Genomic DNA, 15,150 nt, shown 5'->3' with positions numbered 1-15,150 from the left:
TCCACTCTGCCTCAACCCCAAGTCAGTTCTCTGCTCTGCAGCCAGAAGAATCTCTTTAAAACCCAAACCCACATCCCACCACGATGGGCTTCCACACTTACCACAAACCCCACATCGCCCTGCACTGAACCTCCCCGCTTGCTTCCTCGGCTCCTTTGGTTCTTCCAGCACTTCCAGCTTGCTCCTGCCTCGGGGCCTTTGCACCTGTCAGTCCCTCTGCCCAGAACACTTCCCTCTAGGCTCTTCAGATAGCCCCTTTGTCACCTTTAGGTCTCAGCTCAGAGTTAATCTCCTCAAAGAACCATTCCCTTATTCCTATCTAAACCAGATACTGGTTTTTCTCATCACCTTCTATTTTCACTATTGCTCTTAACCACTAACTAAAACTGCCTTTTAATGAGCCCGTGTACCTCCTTCTCCCCACTAGAATGTCTGGCCCATAAAGGCACAGAATCCTGTTGTGTCTTCGGTAAAGAGGTGTCTAAAACAAACGGGTACTCAATAATTGCATGGGATGGATGGATGGATGGATGGATGGATGGATGGGCAGAAGAAAGGGTGAATGCGTACATGGGTGGATAAATGAATACACAACATATGCACTGATGGATGGGTGGATAAATTAATGGGTGGGTGGATGGATGGATAGATGGATGATTGGATGGATGGGTGGAAGAAAGGATGGATGGGTAGATACATGGATGGGTGGATATATGGATGGAAAGGGTGGATATTTGGATGCTCTATGTATGCAGTGATAGCAGATTGGATGGGTAAATTAATGGGTGGGTGGGTACATGGGTGGGTGGACAGAATAACATGGATGGGTACATATAAAGATGGATAGAAGAAGGGTTGGAAAAGTAGATGGAGGGCAGGTGGAAGAATCAATGGATGGCAAGATCCTTTGCGTGGTTCTGACCATGTGTTCACGAGTACAGCGTCCTGAGTCCAAATCCCTCATGAATATGGTTTTCTGAATGGGTGAAATGAGATAGAGCACGTAAAGCACGTAGCAAGTGCTCAATAAACATTAATCTTACCCTTTTAGTTATAAGCACTGGAGTCTCTGTCTAGGTGGTTAACATTTTGACTGATTTTTGTAGAGTGTTTTGCGCACGTATGTTTTGTTTGTGTTCTACCACAAATCTGTATTGTTTTTGGTAATAAGAACCACTCTCTACAATAAATTCTATATCGTTTTTGTAATAAGTTCCACCCACAGAGTTACACTTAGAGCTTCGCATCTCTCTCTAGCATCACCTTGGCTTTCAGTAGAAGGGAAACCCAGGGACCAGCTGGGATCCCGGCCTGGTTCAGCCGCCTACCCTTCCTCTACCCCCTCACACTACACACCCCAGAAGCCGAAATTCCCCAGGATCGTTCTCCCCCTAGAAGCTTGTCAAAGAAACCTCTCTGGAAACAGTGGCATGTGAAGATGACAGCCTGCTCAAGGAGACACCCAGGCCACGGCCCAAGCCAGGAGCGCACAAGGCCAGGTGACCTCCCAACACCGTCTACAAGCCAGCCTCCTTCCTCCGTGGTACACCCCTCCAAAACACAGTTTCTGGGTGCAAATTCAGTACCACATCCTACAACAACAGCCAGATGACACTCTTCCAAATTTGGGAGAGATTTGGGATGTGCATTTTATGGGTACAATATTCAATCTGGAGAATCCGAAGGGCACTCCCAAGATTCAAGGGCCATTCAGAGCAGTGAAGGTGAGGGAACAGGGCCTGGGGGGACCACTACTAGGGGGGAGGCAACAATGACATCAAGCGGTGGTTTTAGGATCAGGCCCAGAAGAAGACCCACCCAGGCAGGTGCTTCAAATTACAAACGCTGGGTTGGGGTGAGTTGTCTGCCTCTCATACAAACGGCTCCCGAGAGCACCGGCAAAAATAATAGTCACCACTATGACACCACTTTTATTGACCACTTACTGGGTGTTGAATGTTTTCTCACACAGATAAAGGTGTGGAGCTCTGGTTAAACGTAGTCCCAAGCAACGCGGAATCAGACAGCAAGACAGTAGTATTATTGGCAATAGCGACTACAATTTATTATGTCTTATTTCTTTAAAGAAACTTTTAATGTTTATTTATTTTTGAGAGAGAGACAGAGCACAAGCAGGGAAGGGGCACAGAGAGAGGGAGACACAGGATCCGAAGCAGGCTCCAGGTTCTGAGCTGTCAGCACAGAGCCCGACGCGGGGCTCGAACCCACGAACCGTGAGATCCTGACCTGAGCCCAAGTCGGAGGCTCAACCGACTGGGCCACCCATGGGCCCCGCGACTACAATTAATTACAAGGATTCAGTGTGATGACCGCAGCAAGATCTTAGCACCAGATGTGCTCAGTCAGCATTTTTGTTATAAACATAACTAAATGAAGACGATTCGGAGGAGGAAGCACGAACTGTGTGCCTGGTTGTGCCAGGGGCCTTTACACACTGTGTCCCAACAACTTTATAAGGTGAGACCTATTAGCCCCGTTTTACAGACCAGGCAACTGAGGGCAGATCAAGTTGTCTAACTTCCCCTTGGTCACAGAGCAAGTAAGGGGCGACATCACTTCCCTCCATGGGTATCACCAACCCTAAACTCACCTCTGAATACCATTAACCCGCTCTCTGGCTCTCCGGGTCCCACTGATGTCCAGGTGACTCCCTAGTTTTCAGACCTTCTTAGAGGTATCCACCTGACCCTGCCTCTTGTTCCAGGTGTGGCTGAGCCCATCCTGAAGCCACAGCTGCAGCCCGAGAAGGAGGACGAGGACGAGGAGGAGGACGAGGATGAGGAGGAGGACGAGGACGAGGAGGAGGAGGAGGAGGACGAGGACGAGGAGGAGGAGGAGGACGAGGAGGAGGACGAGGACGAGGAGGAGGAGGAGGAGGACGAGGAGGAGGACGAGGAGGAGGAGGAGGACGAGGAGGAGGAGGAGGAGGACGAGGAGGAGGAGGAGGAGGACGAGGAGGAGGAGGAGGACGAGGAGGAGGACGAGGAGGAGGACGAGGAGGAGGACGAGGAGGAGGAGGAGGAGGAGGAGGACGAGGAGGAGGACGAGGAGGAGGACGAGGAGGAGGAGGAGGAGGACGAGAAGGAGAAGGAGGAGGAGGAGGAGGAGGAGGACGAGGAGGAGGAGGAGGAGGAGGACGAGGAGGAGGACGAGGAGGAGGAGGACGAGGAGGAGGACGAGGAGGAGGAGGAGGACGAGGACGAGGAGGAGGAGGAGGAGGAGGACGAGGAGGAGGACGAGGAGGAGGAGGAGGAGGAGGACGAGGAGGAGGACGAGGAGGAGGAGGAGGAGGAGGAGGAGGACGAGGAGGAGAAGGAGGAGGAGGAGGAGGAGGAGGACGAGGACGAGGAGGAGGAGGAGGAAAAAGCGTTCCTGCTGAGCTCATCTTACAGGGGCCTCTTCCAGCCCACTGGGACCATCTGCCCGCTTTAACTTGGACAACGCTCAGGCCCTGGTGGGGACAGGAAACATCCCTGAGCGATAAAGATAAAGATAAAGATAAAGATCAGGACTGGCTTGGAAAAGCATCCAGGGCGCTTTGTGTGGGCCCAAACACCCGGCCCAACCCCCGTTCTGAGCAGCCCCCACGTCTGAAATGAAATTGAGCACCGGTGGGCACTCCCCGGAGGAGGTGGCCTGGGGGTCCCCCAGCCTGATGTCCGAATCCACCAACTGTAGACTGCGACCTTCCCGGAAAGGCGCTCACCGCTCACAAGAAAAAAATACGCATACGTATAAAATGATAGCTAGTAAAAATTATGCATTTGCTCTCTGCCAGGCACGTCTAATCCCCTCACATACATTAACTCACTGAATCCTCACACAGCCACACTTTACAGAGGAGAAACTGAGGCTCAGGGAGGGGATGTGACCTGCCTAAGGCCCCACAGCTAGGACATCGCAGAACCCGGATTTGAACCAATCCACCTGAGGATAAAGCCAACGTTCTGAACCCCCAGATTACGGTGCTGACATCTTTCAATCACATGTACATATGCATCGTGTGTCTGACAAATCTAAAAATCATTCCTCAGAGGCCCCTGGGTGGCTCAGTCGATTGAGCATCCGACTTCGGCTCAGGTCATGATCTCACTGCTCGTGGGTTTGAGCCCCACATCGGGCTCTGTGCTGACGGCTCGGAGCCTGGAGCCTGCTTGGGATTCTGTGTCTCCCTCTCTATGCCCCTCCCCTGCTCATGCTCTCTCTCTCTCTCTCTCTGTCTCTCAAGTATAAAATAAAACATAAAAAAATTTTTTTTTTTAAATCACTCCTCAAACTATTACCACAGGCTACCTTAGAAGTCGGATCATGAGTTCTACCTTCCTTTTGGTTTATCTGTATTTTAAATGTTCAACAGTGAGGGGCGCCTGGGTGGCTCAGTCGGTTACGCGTCCAACTCTTGATTTCAGCTAAGGTGATGATCTCACGGTTCATGAGTACAAGCCCCGCATCGGGCTCCGCGCCGACAGCCCGGAGTCTGCTTGGGATTCTGTTTCCCTCTCTCGGTCCCTCCCCACCCCCTCTTCAAAAATAAATAAATAAACATTAACAATAAATACACGTTCAACAATGGAAAAACGTATTATAATGTAAATGTATACAGTGTAAATGTATTGTAATGTGGACAAAAAGAGAATAAAAATTATTCATCTGGAAAATGAAACCAGAGCCACAGCAGTAATCTCAAGCCACCACAGGCCAGGTGTGGAGCTGAGCGCCCTATAAGGCAGAAGGACCCACCAGCCATAAACCAGAAGCACTCCAGAGAGACACATGCACACAGTGGGGGCTTTACCTAACATCACCATTCACCCGACAGGATGGACACCGACTCGCCTTCCACCCCACGTTCACCCCACGTTCACACGAGTGACCTCATTCAGAGCTCCCGGCCAAGCTGGGAGGAAGGTGTCGGCATCCCCGTTTCACAGGTGTAGACACTGAGGCAGAGAAGGGAAGCCACTCCTGTGGCTGGTGACAAACCTGGGCAGTGTCTTCAGGGGGCTGCTAAGGTCCACGGGAGAGCCACCTTTGGGGATGACTCAGGCCTCGGAACAGGAACTGGGGAACACCCGGAGAGCCCCCTGGGAGCCCGGCTGACCCCAACGGAAGCCGGGGCAGAGGGCTCACACTTGTTCTGCTGGCTCAGCCGGCCTTCTGGGCACTCCAAAAATGCCTCCGAAGCTTTTCAAAAGCTGCCCCCCACTTCCAACAAAACCCCCTTTTGAATGAACTGAAAGAAGGAAAAGCAGAGGGGCTGCGATTGAGGCATCTGGACGAAGGCGATGCCAGGAGGCACCGTCACTGCTTTTCCGGAGTTAGTGCCGACCGCGACCGGGCACCTGTCGCCTCTCCAAGAAGAAGGTGGCGTCTGCTGGTCCCAAAACTTCCTCTCGCATCCAACTCCTGGGTGCGTCACGGGAAACAGTCTGGCTTCAAAGCTGACAGAAGGGGGGGGCCAGGAGACCAGCACCCCTTGGGCCCCTGCCTGCACTCACCATCACACCACCCTCTGCCTCCTCTTCTCTCTCCCTGGAGAGGGCAGGGGCCGCGTCCCAGGCAGCCCTGAGACCCAGGGCCCAGCACGGGTCTGGGTGCACAGTGGGCACTTAGCAAAGGGCAAAGATGGAAATGATCGACCATCCCAGGAGAAGGAAAGAATGGCGCTGGACATTCCAAGGGGAGAGAGGTGATTTCCCACGGGGTCAGCCGGAGGTGGGGAGAAGGCAACTGGCTGTCTTGAGTGTTATTAGGGGGAGTCTGGGTTTGCAGGAGGCAGGCCTGAAGTCAAATCCAGACTCTGCCACTTTTACCTTACGCTGAGTGAGTAAGGGGCTCTGGGAGCTACCCATCCAGGTCCCCCTCTCCTGGTGAAAGAGGCCCAGAGAGGGACAGGGGCCTCCTCGAGGACACACAGCAGAGAAGCTGGTCCCGGAACGCCGAGTCCCAATTTCCAGCCCAGAACCCATGCTCCTACACTCTGTGTTCTCTCCCATGACCTAGGATGCCCTCACGTGCCAAGCACAGTCCCCAGCATGCAGGCAATCAGTTCCAGAAACAAAGACAAGAGTTTCCAGGGCTGGGGCCTAAAATGATCTTGGGCAGCTTTCCAGGCCAAAGGGCCCTGGGAGTTCCCCGACCAGTCACGCCCCGGCCCGGCCCTGGGCACAGGGCAGGGCTCAGCGGGCACAGTGCCCACCAAGGCCCAGGCTTCACGTCCGGGCAGGTCAGCAGGTGCGAGTTCACACGGTGACCTCGGTGTACCCAACATGCCCGCTGGCGTCCCCTTCTGCTGGGAGGCCCCGCACCCCCCGGGTTTCCTTCCCCCAGCAGCGAGTGCCGTACCACCCCACAGGTAAACAGGCCAGTTCCAGAAAGGCCTTTTGTCACTGAGGCCGCAACACACAAAGAAAATAAATATAAACAGAGTCGGCTGGGTGCTGCAGCCTGACCTGGAGCCTTTGAAAATACAGCTGGGTCCCCAGTGGTGGTGGGGGGTGGAGGGGGAGGGACACGCCAATGACATTCACGCACAAAGGGGCTCCAGTGCTCCCTGCCTGCCACTAGCTGGTAGCTGTGGGCAAGGCGCTTCACCTCTCAGCTTCCTCATCTGTAAAATGGGACCGACACCAGCACCTTTCTCCATAGGCTGAAGAGAGGATACAGGAAAGGATCAGATAATGTACAAACCCACGTGTCCCACGTGTCCTGGAATACAAGGAATCCATCCAAGCTGTTGTTACCATTATTGCTACCATCGCTATTTCTGCTGCTACTCCAAGCAAGAGAGACTTACACTGTGATTTATAAAGCAATTCCTGGGCTTCGCAACTCACACACATTTGTTTTAAAAACCCCAAGCTGATCTTGTACGGGGAAGGGCTCCTGTGTTTCAAGTGCCTACTATATGCAGGAGGCTGAGTATACGGTCATCTTACCCAATCCCACAAGGACCCCCACACGGAAAATCTTAGCATCTTCTTCCTGCAGATGAGGCTCAGACGGGCCAAGTCATTTGCCCAAAGTCACGCAGCAATGACATGATGGAGAGGCGACAGAATTCTCAAACTGTCCCGCTCTGACCTGCTTTATCGCCAGGTGGGCAGCAGCGGGCGGGGGTCAGGACACAAGAGCTGCATCCTCCCTTCCCAGTAGTGACCCTTGGGCACGCGACTCCCTCTCTGAGCCTCAGTTGTCTCTCCTGTAAAATGGGGGCATGAGAATGAAATGAAACACTGATGAGCACAGTGCCTAGGGGGGGAATGAATGCTCTCTACTTACTGGTTTTATTTTACTACAACTAGCATCAGTGTGCCCAAAGGCCAAGTCTCAGCAAGTAGAGGAAAGGCAGCCTCAGTCATCAACCCCAAATTTCTGAAGGCACAGAGGCCCGGGCAGAAGCCACCTGGCTCACACAGGTCAAAAGCTGTCCTTTCCCACCTCCGGTGACATCCTGGTCTGTCTGAGACTCACCTCATGGATGAGGAAACGCTCAGAGAGGTGAAGTGACCTGCCCGGGGCCACACAAGAATCCCGTGTGGGGCACCCCAGAATCTCTACCTTCCCCACCCAGTTTCCTGCAGAAACCCAACCCCTGACACCCAGCAGACTCCCAGTTTCCCCACAGCCAGGACCCTGCACACGATCCACATAGGACCAATGTTTATCGTGTCAATGACTGAAAGAGTGAGAGAGTAACCTGTCACCCTGCGCCTAGCTTGGGTGGCCTCCACAAATACTCATAGCCATGGGCTCCTGAAGCCTGCCGAGTGCCTCCACCACCAGCAGTGTGGATATCCCTTAAACGAAGAGTTTCCAGGCCTCTTTCCTGGCTGGACTGCGGCTGCCCCAGGTTTGGGAGCACAGCATGGTTGGCAAGGCACCTTGCCCCTCCCCAGCAAGTAATGCCTGCCCTGGGGAAAGAAAGTCATGTGAACAGGGACCCATTCACAGCCCTCCTTTGGCTGCAGCAGAAGGGCCAGGGCACCTGCTCAGAAGCAGAGGTCCTAAGAGCATCTCTCTCCTCACTCCCATCCCCCAAGGCCCTGGGGGTCCCCAGGACCAGAAGCAACCTCCCTGGGCCTTTGCAGACTAACGATAATACAAGATAATACTGACGGTAACAGCTGATGCCTGTACATTCATGGTGCGCACTGTGTATCAGTCCCTTTAATGAGGCAGGAGCTCGTGTCATGCCCATTTCACACATGAGGAAACTAAGACCTAAAGGGGCCAACTGCCTGGCCCAAAGCCGCTCGCTCAGCTGGAGAGTGGTGGCGCTGGGATTTGAACCCTGGGATTTGAATCTGAATGCAGATTCCCTGCGATAGTCCCAAGGGGTATTGGGAAGAGCCAATTCTGCAGAATTCCTCATTCCACCCCTGGCAGGACCACCTCAGCTCCACGCTCACAGGCACCAGGTGCTTCTCCTCTACTTCATCCCAACGGTCACAAGCACGGACCCCACATCCACTTTACAGACTGGAAAACTGAGACTCAGAGAGGTAATGAGACTGGCCGAAGGTCACATGGCCCACAGGGGGCAGAGCTGGGATGTGAATGTGAACCTGACCCCTCTGAGGCTCCCCCTGGCCTCGGTGTGCTCACCCACTCCACAGGCCTCACCGGTAAGTACCACAGCTTGAGGAATGGTAAACCAAATCCAGAGCAAAACTCACCTTTGGGACAGTCATGCCCCACGTTCGCACCTCATGTCACAGACACGAAACATCTCCTTATCCAATACCACGTGTGAGCCTCACAGCAGCTCTGCCGGAGAGGGCATATTATTCCCACTTTCCAGATGAGCAAACTGAGGCTCAGAGAGGTGAACTTCCTGTCCTGGGTTATTAAGTCTAATCAGGTCTCCTTAGGCTCTGATGCATCCCACACAAATCATGTGCCACGGTTCTCACCGCCCCGCTTCTGGACAGACCCTCCACCCAGACTCCATCCTGCCCCATCAGAAACCTGACTGTGACAGGTTATTACTGCTCAGAAAATATATACTCACTCCCTCTCAGCCTCCACTGGGGGAGTATACGTCTCTCCGCCCGACGTTGGGCTTGGCCATGTGACTTGCTTTGACCAACAGAAGAAGGATGGAAGGGACACCCCAGGTTCCTAGTAGAGGCTTTCGGAGGGCCCGCTGGGGTCCACTGAGCTCCTGAGTCCACCACCAAAAAGTGGCTGCCACCATCAGCCTGGGCATCAAGATGAAGACACATAGGGCAGACACGCACCCAACTCAAAGCCTGATGTCCGGCCTGGCCGCCCAAGCCCAGTCAAGTTCAGTTCAGCCATCCGCTGACCCGGGAACATGGAACACACGGTGTGCCGTTAAAGGCCACTGCAACAGGAGAGATGCTTGTTACACAGTATTACCATACGAAAACCTGACCAATGCAAAATCACATGTTTCTAGAGAGAAGCAGGTGGACTTTTGTGCATAATAGGCACATATCTTCCAGGACACGGTCCCCCGCAGGTTGGATGAAAACCCAAGGGCTGCAAAGTATGCTGCCTGCAGGGACTATCACCTTCCCTACTGTCACGCCAGATGTCATTCCCATGGCCACCAATCAGAGTCATCCACTGTTCCCTCCCTCTGATATATGCCAACAGGTTCTCTCTCCCACAGCCTTAGGAGGAATGTGAAAAGATCAACAGCTCGGGAGGGAAACTGGGCAGGCCAGATCAACATCCCAAACACCCTTTATTCCATCAGTTCCACATCCTGGAATCTGTCCTGCAAGACTGCAACGCAATGGAATGCAAGAAGTGTGCAAAGACACAGGAACAGGGATGTTGATTACACCACTGTGTGCCACAGCAAGAACCCAAACAACTCAATGCCCATCCACAGAGGATCTGTTCAACAACTAATAGCACCTTCAGGCTTTGGGGGTGTTGTTCAGCTTTTTAAGAGTAGGGTAAGTCCAAACATTCTGAAATGGGAACATATCCAAATCTATTTTTGATTTATGGATGAAATTCTTTGTTTTATAATTGCTATTGTTAAAAGAATATGTCTACACATATTGATTCATTTGTTTATTCCACAACTGTGGGCTGAAGAAACAAGCGAAGACAGGGTTCCTGCCTTCTTGGAGCACAAAGTCTAGGGGGAGGGGGCAACACCCCTCTACCACAACAAGTAACAAGAAAAGGAAGAGTAGCAATCAACACATATGGAGCACTGACCATGTGCCAGGCCCTTCTCATTTACTCAGCTCAGCAACCCTCACCACCCACAATTTACCCCTGGTTACTACCGAGGGCACTGGGGCTCAGAGAGGTTAAGTCACCTGCCCAGGGTCACCCAGCCAATACGTGGCAGAACTCAGAGTCAATTCCTTCCATGTGGCTCCAGAGTGAACATAAAAGTAACTCAAGATAATCGGCAGAGGGTGATAAAGGCTGGCAGGGGGGACTGGCTTGCCACTTAAAACAGTAGCATTTGGCCATCTTTGAAGTTTCTGGTGTGTTACATGTTATTTTCACAATACAAAAAAATGTATATATGCAGCAAATGTATGCGTGTGTATCACTTCTGACTCAGTGACGCAAATATCCAAAGATCACGCTTTGAGGACATATTTATAATAGAGACAAGGCTACAGTACATTTCAAAGGTCCATTAACTGAGCAATTACCAAAGGGAGCAGTGATAACTACCCTGTAGAAGTCAATCCATAATCATCTGCATACCTGTCTCCCTTTGTCTCTCTGCCACTTTTCCTCCCATGTGATCGACCAGATTCCTGAGAAGTGGATTCCTGAGGGCAGAAGCTCTTTTGAACTGCCACATACAATGCTCGATAAAATATTCATCACACAAAGGAAAAAAATGTGCGTGCATGTGTTTGTGTGTCCCTCAATTGAAACAGTGTATCAGCATCCTTTTAAATGATAAGAGTTCGAGGGGCACCTGGGTGACTCAGTCGGTTAAGCATCTGACTGCGGCTCAGGTCATGATCTTGCGGTTCGTGAGTTCCAGCCCCACGTCAGTCTCTGTGCTGACAGCTGAGAGCCTGGATCCTGCTTTGGATTCTGTCTCCCTCTCTCTGCCCCTCCCCCACTTGCATGAGCCTGCACGCGCGCACTCTCACTCTCTCTCTCTCTCCCAAAAGTAAACAAACATTAAAATATTTTTGGTAAATAAATAAATAAAAGAGTTTGAGTAGCAGGAGTGGATAGGACTCCCCCAAGGCTCACTTTCAAAAACTGCAAAATCAAGGGTCCCCAAAACAGGCATCGCCCAGGTTTGTCGTGAAAAATAAAAAAGAACAAAGAGTTTAGCCCAGAGCCTGGCACACAGGAAGGGTTCAGTGAACAGCATGTATTCTGATGTGTTCTGTGCTTTACTTACATTCTCTCCAATCATCCCATTTCACAGAGGAACAACTGAGGTTTTAAGAGGGAAGTGGCTTGTCTGGGGTCACACTTCTATACGGATAGGTGAGTGGGGCAAGGAATATTGAACTCCTAGACAGTGATCTTCCTGCCCTCTTTTATATCCCAAAGCTGGCAAAGCCTTCCTGCTTGAATACTTAGGGAGTGGCCGGGGGTGTAAAGAGAATTTTTTGTTGCCGATGGTCTTTCATTCATTCATTCAGCACACTCTGTGTTCTGGGCATAGCAATTAGCATGCGATTCTCCGCTTAAGCTATGCCTTTGCCTGCTGCTCCTCCTGCTTGGAATGTCCTCTCTTTGCCTCCTACTCATCCTTCAAGACTCAGCTCAAGTGTCACCTGTGGCTGCCCAGCCCCCCCCCTCCCCCCCCCCCCACCAGGTTGGGAGAGGCGCTGCCTGCCTGAAACACATCCCGATGACAAGCTATAAAGATAATAATCATACCCATGACTTAGTGAGCACGGACCGGTGCAGACACTGTGCCTGGCACTTCCATGTACTGCCTCGTTGAACTCACAGAACAACCCTTCGGAGTGACGGGAGTAGCTTATCATGAGCCCATTTTACAGATGAGGAAGTTGGGTCTCGAAACAAGAACGATGTCCCAGACCACAGCCGGGAAAGGCCCGTCCAGGGTTTGCCCCCAGTAATCCTCCCCTCTCCCTCCTTTCTATCCCTGCCTCCTCCTGGAAGCCTCCCTGGGTTTACCCCTGCTGCACCCTGACTCAACCTCACCACCCTGAGGCTTCTGTACTCAACCTCACAGACTCCGAACATCCACAAGTTGCAATTTGGAAGCAAGTTCAAATCCCTACTCTGCCACAGTGACTGGCAAAGACCTTGCCACATTATTGATTCCCGCATCTATGAAATGGGAATAACGAGCCCCGTTTCCTCACACAGGAAGGTGGTGAGTTCAAGTGTGAAGTCCCAAGGACCTGGATGTTTATGTCCATCCCTGGGCAGGCAGACAAGGGGCACTCAGAGAGCCTACCCAGCTGCTACGCCTCCAGGAAGGGGTCTGCAACCGAGTGGCTCCCTAAATAGAATCCTGACCAATGTCTCTATGCAAGTTCAGACAATGACCACCTCTCATCTGGATTTTTCTAGCACTCTCACTGGTCTCTCAGCCTCCTCAGAAAAGCAGAGCAAGCTTCCCAAAACACACATCTGACTCCATGCCCCTCCTACAGAGAAACATCCACAGCACCCCGCAGCCCTGGAATAAAGTCCAAACCCCTGGGAATAGTGAACCTGGCCTCGGCCAGCATCTCCTGCCAACACCCCATGCTCCCTCCTGTGTTTTCAGGCCGTTCTGTTCCCTTTTTCTGGCCCATAACACCATCCTCGTCCTGCTGGCAAGTTCTCCAAGAAACTAACCCCCCTGACCCCCATTCCGCTGCATGCCAGAAGGCAGGCATCACCCCCTCTGCTTATTATCAGAGCTCTCCCCTCCAGACAATTGCCTCTTTTCACCAGGCTTTACCCCTCAAGGTTATGACTGCTAGCCTCCTCTTTGACACAATGTCTTGAAATATTTATTGCATGTATGCATGCACGCATGAATGAATGAATGAATGAAGTATATTTAAAATACTCCTCTGGGGTTCTTTTTCTGAATTGGTCAAGAGATGTATTCTGGAGATGGTGCGAGGGAATATATGTTCAGGATCAGACAGTGGCCTGTTCCATTTTCCTGCCAAGGTCAGCCTTGAGTAAAAGCCCCCGGTACCTCCAAGGTGGGGGTCCTCCACCTTCAGAATCTGGGGTGTGGTTGCAACCCCAACATCAAGAATCAGCACGGCTGCCTCAGGGCCACAGCTAGAATGTAATGCCAGGAGGGCAGATCCTAACTTGCCCTGTGTCTGCCACATAGTAGGTACTCAAATACACACACTGGTTGACTGAATCAGAGGCCTCGTGTGTCCAGCACAGGAACCTGGCACTTCTCTTGGGTAACTGCGCCCTCGTCAAGCACGCAATTCCTTTAAAAAGGATTCCCCTTAGAACCACCAAGAGGGCACTGGTGTCTACACAACTCCCTTGGGAACCGTCCCAGGGATGAGAAGCCAGTGTCTAGAGGTGAATGCGTGTTTGTCCAGGAGCCTCCATGGATTGGGAAAGGGGAAAGCTGAGCTAAGGGAGAAGCCTCGTCCAAATGCCCTGGTTACTGATTAGCCAAACTCCAGAGCTTCTCTCTCTGCGAGGGGGTTCAGAGGGGCAATAAACCCCTTTGGAGCAAAGACCAAGTTAACCATCTCTCTAATCCTGCAGTTTAAAAAGACAGCAAGCTGCCTTTCTGGAGCTTCCCCTGGGATACTGTATGGGAAGTACAGGGGATGGGGCACGGGAAAGAAATGGCCACAGAATAAGAGCCCACTTATTAATTACAGAGTCCCTGTCTCATACCGATCACACCTATTAATCCCGCCGGCCACTCAGAAGACTTTGATCCCCCTCCCAATCCTACCCCATTTTGCTCCAAGGGGAGACGGGGCTCAGAGAGGTTAAGTGTTTTTCCCAAGGTCACAAAGAAGCTGCAAAGAAAACGCTCTTCCTTTGTGCAACAGGTACAGCCCTTTCCCTTCCAAAAGGTAATGGCTGCTCCTGGGTAGAGAAAGTTCAGCGCCGGCCGGCAGGAAGCCCAGGCCACCTAGGCGGCGCGCGGAGGTCACGCACCCCGCTACAGGACGCGAGCGGGTTTCAGGGCGCGGCGCCCCGGCTCCGAAGCGAGTGTGTGCCAGAAGGGTGTGGAGAGGTCGGGCTCGGGTGGGGGTCAACGGGCTACTTCCCTTCCCAAGAGCCCCGCCTGTGGCTCCGGGCGGCGCCACCAGCAAGATGAGGGCCTTCCGAGCCAGCCTAGGAGCAGGGGGGCTGAGCCTTAATCCCATCAGGGCGCCTCAGCCCCGGGAAGGCGCGCGGAGGGGAGCGCAGGCCCCGCGGGGAGGGCGCGTCCGGAGCCCCGGCGCCCGAGGGGCCCCGCGCGCGGCTCTCTCCAACGCCCCCGCTGCCCGCAGAATCCTCTCGCCCCGGGCTCGGCCTCGCGGACACCCCCGTTCCCCAGTGCCCACCTCCGGGCCTCCAACCCGCACGGACGTCCAGATCCTAGCCGCTCCAGACTGGGTGCCCCGGATCTCCGGCGATCCCCCAGCTCCCGGCTACAAGATTTCCTCTCAGGATCCACTGCCACGGCTCGGACAAGCGTGGAGAGGGAGAGGGAGAGGGATCAACTAGCTCCCAGTCTCCAATCACTGACCCCCGCCATCCTCAGGCTGGAGATCGAATGGCAGGGACCCCAGGCCGCCGGTGCCCGATCCACTCCTGGGCTCGACTCCCAAGTCTTCAGCCTGGTGGTGCGGGATCCATTGGCTGCCCTGTGCGGGATCTTCCCGCGGGATCCACTCCCAAGTCTCGGGAGACGGATCCCCGGCTCCCAAATCGGGATCCTCCCTCCACGCAGACCCGGAGCCAGGGGAGATCCACCGGGTCCCCACCTCTTCCCGGGCCAACTTTGCCAACTTTTCTCCCGGGGCCTCAGCCGAGCAGAAACTTGGCGGCCATCGCCCACCGCCGCCTCCCCAGCCCCTCCGCGGGCGGGGGACTGGGGGCAGACAGCCCGCCCCCACCGCCGGCGGCCGCCGCACAACCTACCCTGCAGCCGCCGCCGCCTGCCCGCGCCGCGCCGCCACCTGCCCGCAGCCCGCGGCACCTGCC

This window comes from Lynx canadensis, chromosome D3, assembly GCF_007474595.2.
Source record: "Lynx canadensis isolate LIC74 chromosome D3, mLynCan4.pri.v2, whole genome shotgun sequence".
Taxonomy (NCBI): domain Eukaryota; kingdom Metazoa; phylum Chordata; class Mammalia; order Carnivora; family Felidae; genus Lynx; species Lynx canadensis.
This window is presented reverse-complemented; position numbering follows the sequence as displayed.